Raw genomic sequence first — 5,361 nt, 5'->3', positions numbered from 1 at the left:
GGTTAATGTATTGTGGTAAAGGTTCGTGTAATTGCCTGGATACAAATACTAATATTTCGTCTAAAGGATGTGACTGATTAATTCTATCAGTTGCATTGCATGTTTGTTGTCCAAAAGTAAGTCATTAATTGTATGGTTTTGGATTTAATTTGGATATGTTATTGTCACAATTTATGACTACTTGGTTTTGGTTTAATGTTTCATATTTTTGTTTAATTGGAGAATCCAATGGTTAATAAATTCTTAAGAAATAGTTAAAGATTAAGGCTTTCGGTTTTTAATAACGTCATTTAGACAACCTTATTACTGGTTACTTCAAAAATCATGATGTGATTAGAAAATTCAATTTTGGTTTTTGACTGTTATGGATTATAGAATATATATTTGACATTGATATATTCTATTCAGTTTGATTAAAAAATATTTGTTTTAATCTTAAAAAAGTATTCATTAGTATATACTTTGACTTTGACTTTTGAAATGTTGATTGTTACTATCTTTGGTAATTTATGAAGTTATGAATTGATTGCATGTTTAAAGAATTCTTCAGAAACAATCAAAGGCTTAGTTTTTTTTTTTAATTTATGATAGCACCATCTATGTAGCCTTAATTTGGGTTATTTTGGATACTGTAGTGCAATCGAGAATTTCAGTTTTGACCTTTAATTGTTATTGGAATATTAAATTTGAATACTAATATTTATTTTGAGATGACTTAATTAAAGTAATAAGTCGTTAAAGTGACCTCAATTATGGAAAATATTTTGTACAAGTTTTTTAGAAGTAACTTAGGATATGTTAGTATTGATCGGCCCAAAGGAAGATTAATAATCAACATAATTGTATGTACGACTTTGGTAATAAGCATGTGATAATTATTCGGTTTGATGTGTGAGTAATAAATCGGCCCAAAGGTTAATATTTTGTCTAATGATGAAATATTAATGGAGTATTTGATAGATTGAGATAAAGTTTAAGTGTATTCAAATTTATTATTATTTTGGTTATCTTTTAATTTAACTAGAAGAGAAATTAACAGAAATTAATTGGATGACAATATTTCTATGATTTTATTTATATTGTTAATGCAATATATGTATATATTCAATTCGGTTTTTTCAGTTTTGATTGTTGGTCAATAGAATATATATATATTTGAAACAAATTAATTCATACAGTGGCTATGTATGATATTTTGATAGATTAGTTGAAACAAAATGTCGCCAAAGTGACATCTTTTGTGTTGACTGATTTATTTGAAATATCCAAATGATTATTTGTTTCTTGTGATTCATGCGTTTATTAATTTACCCAACGAAAAGTTAATATTTGGTCGAATTTCAAGCAACACCTATGGTAATAACATGTGATAATTATAAGGTATTTGTTTTATGTGAGCATTACATTGGTCCAAAGATTAGTCTTTTGTTCAACATAGCTTATTGGCAATGTTTGATTACTACAACAAGAGTATTGTTTACTGTTAATATTATTGTCCAAAGACTAGATATTGATGTAGTGTTTGGTGTCTTGTGATGGGAATTAGCCATAATTTTGAATTTATTTGTTTACTTAAGATGTGAGCTTCAATTTTATTTATATTTTGTTCTATATTTAAATTATTTATTTATTTATTGCTACCAAAATATCTTCTCTATGGAAAAATGTACTTAGAAAAGTGAATATGAAGGAATGAAAAAAATATACTTACATAAGGTTTTGGTTGTATGAACATAGACTTTGCGCTAAGGAAAGAACAATTTTCACCTCTCGTGGGGGATAACATTCTTAAATAGTATAAAGGATTTTTAGATGTGAAATTTGTTTAAATTTCATAAATTCAGTGGTCATGAATAACAACATTTTAGAAGCCTTTAGGGGAACGTACTCTGAAAAGATTACTAAGGCTAACATAATAAATCTAAAAGTACTATCTTGAAAAGTGCATATAAAGATAAGGGCAGAAAAAAATCAGAATGTAGTTGTTAAGGGTCCAACTTAAAAGAGAAAACAATATGTTACAAAAGGTTGTTCTCTTTTAATTTAAGTTGGGACATATGAGAAATTGAATTTGTTACAAAAGGTTGTTCTCTTTTAATTTAAGTTGGGACATATGAGAAATTGAATTGTAAAATGATAAGTAACTACTTTGGTTATTTTGAACAATCTAGGGGTTATAAGTTTTATGAGCTCATAATTAAATATTTTTAAGGTGATATCTATAACACCATCTTTTAGGATGTTGAGTTTGGAGGGAGAAATAAGGTTTAAGTAATTAATTTTGAGGAAGAATTGAATTATAACTCAATTCTTATTATCACTTTTGATGATATTCATGTACATGTCTTTAATCAAGAAGTGAGTCTAGAATCTCAATAAGATTATTTTTGAACAATTCTCCAATTAAGAAAAGAAATTGTTACGGAAGATCAAACTTAACAATCTCAAAGAACAAGTGCCATTAGGAATATCCATGAGATGAGAGAAATATTATTTTAGATTATTATGTTTCCATAAGAAATAAGGATGACAGTAGAATGACAAAAGTTGATCTAATAAACTTTTGTCACGTCATAAAAGTTACGACACTCGAAAGTGGATTAATGCCAAGTAAGAAGAATATAAGTTTTATACAAGATAATAAAGTTTGATAACTTATCCCATTACCTGAAGGTGCAAAGTTAATTGGTTATAAATGAGTATTTATAATCAAGATGGATGCAAATGTTGATGTTGATAAGTATAAGACATGTCTTAAATATAAAGGAGACATTAATTTTGTAGGGACTTTCTCTTTGGTTTCATTGAAAAACTCTTTCAGGATAATCATGATACTTTTTGGTCATATTTGATTTTGAGTTACATAAGTTGAATTTCAAAATTATGTTTCTCAATGGCAACATTAATGAAATATTTTATACGGTGCAATTATAAAATTGTATCTAATGATACAAAAATAATAATATGCAAATTAAGGAAATCCATTTATAAGTTCAAGTATTACTCCCGTTAATTGTATAACAAACTTCACTTGGTTTTGAGATGAATTTGGTTGATAACTGTATATATTATAAGTTCAATAGGAATAAACCAAAAAATACCCCTTATTGCTAAAGGAACCAAGTTTAGTATTGATTAGTGCTCAAAGGATGATTTTCAAACTAAGGAAATGTAAAAGGTTCCTTATGCTTCAAAATAAATAAACAATTTGTTGAAAACATTTTGATGTTTCGATATAAAAAATTAAGTGTTATTGAATTTTAAGATTTTATAATGATTTTTAAAATATATTCGATTAAATTATTCGAATATAAAAAATATTACTCCAAGTTTTTTCAAAGGTCAATTCCAATCCTTACTAAAGTGTAAAATTGTGTTTTAAACTTAAAATATTTTTGAAACAATTTTTACAAAGTATTTCAAGCCATAATCGAGCCAAAATTAATTTTTAGGTAGGGATGTACTGATACACTCCTTAGTGTATCGATACACACCAACATCGAATGTATTTTGTGTACCGATGCACAGATAATGCATCGATACACTTATAGCTCTTAAAAACATCGAATGCAATTAGTGTACCGATGTAGCTAGAGTGTACCGATATACTAGGTCATATAACAATCGAAATATTTGAATTTTACACAGTGTACCGATACACCCTTAAGAGTGTACCGATGCACCTACCCTCCTAATAGATTTTTAATTGATAATTACACCATAACGACTCTATTGACTTCACCAATAATCCCCAACGTTCAGAAGTGATTCAAGGAGTATTTAAACAAGCTCATGATCAATTGATCAATAACAATTAAGAAGAGAAGCTAGAGAATCAAAGAGAAAACCTTAAACTTATTGTTTGAGCATTTTCAAGCCAAATTCCTTTCAATATTCATTTGTTTTCAAGAACACCAATTGTGCTCAATTATATTCATTCTTGAGTGTTATTTCTTTGTTATAGAATTGTGCAAACAATCTACCATGTGAGGTTTTTCTATAAGTTTGCGAAATTTGTATTCTTCTCTTTGGGAGAGAGTGTTCTCAAGAATTTGGGGTATAATTCTTGAGGGAGTTGTAAGGGTACTCTTTGTCCTCAAAAGAAAGAATAAATTAGTGAATTTGTTGGAAAATCCTTAGTGTGGATAGCTAAGGTAGTGGACGTAAACTTTGGTTGAGAAAGTTGAACCACTCTAAATCGCTGTGCAATTATTTTCTATTTTCTGCAAAAGGTTTCACCAAAATTTTAATTGCCAATTCACCCCCTCTTGGCTATTTTGTCAATTGATTAACTCAACAATTGGTATCATAGCTACACTCATTTTAAGGTTTAGCTACCTTTTGAGTCGATTCGGGAAGAGTTATATCGATATTCAAGTCATCAATGGCCTTCACTTCAAACTTCGACTTCGGTCTTGATTCAACGCCTGTCAACAAGCCTCCTTTCTTCAATGGAGCTAATTATGCTTATTGGAACAATAAAATGAGGTATTTTATTCAAGCAAGTGACATGGGAGCATAGAATATCGTGGAAGACGGATACACCATACCTTCAACTCATTCAAGATTGTGGAGTGAAAAGAGACAAGAATGTTCGAGCTCAACTCAAAAGGATATCCATATTATATTTTGTGCTCTTGGACCAGATGAATACAGAAGAGTTTCATCTTGTAAAATTGCTAAAGAGATATGGGATAAACTACAAGTCACTCATGAAGGCACAGACAAGTAAAAGAATCTAAAATTAGTCTTCTAACTCATAGCAATGAAAATTTCAGGATGAAACATGATGACGATATCAAAGCTATGACGGATAGATTTTCCACGATTTTAAATAGTCTCAAATCATATGGAGAGATCATTCTAAACGAGAAGCTTGTGAGGAAGTTGATTTATTCTCTTTCTAAAGCTTGGCAATCGAAGAAGACGACAATAATCGAAGCTAAAAACCTAAAGTCTTTAACTCTCAATGAACTCATCGGTTCTCTTATCAGAAATGAAATGATGATTCAAGATGAGGTAGACCTCGAAAGAAGGACGAGACAAAGAAGGAGACAGAGAAAAAGAAGAACGTTGGAGTTGCTCTCAAATCTACAAAATATGAGAGTGATTCGGATGAAGATGACGATGACGAGGAAATGACATTATTTACCAAACGATTCAGAAAACTAATGAAGCCCAACAGAGGAAGAAAATTCAAAACAAATGAAGGCTTCAAAACTGAATCAAAGGAGAATGACCCTATCATTTGCTACGAATGCAAAAAGCCAAGGCATGTTAAATATGATTGGCCATAATCCAAGAACAAGGGTCCATCCAAGAAGAAGCACAAGGCACACGTGACTACATGGAGTGATGATG

The sequence above is a fragment of the Hibiscus syriacus genome, unplaced genomic scaffold (genome assembly GCF_006381635.1).
Source record: "Hibiscus syriacus cultivar Baekdansim isolate YM2019G1 unplaced genomic scaffold, ASM638163v2 tig00111330_pilon, whole genome shotgun sequence".
NCBI lineage: Eukaryota > Viridiplantae > Streptophyta > Magnoliopsida > Malvales > Malvaceae > Hibiscus > Hibiscus syriacus.
Note: the sequence above shows the minus strand (reverse complement) of the source record.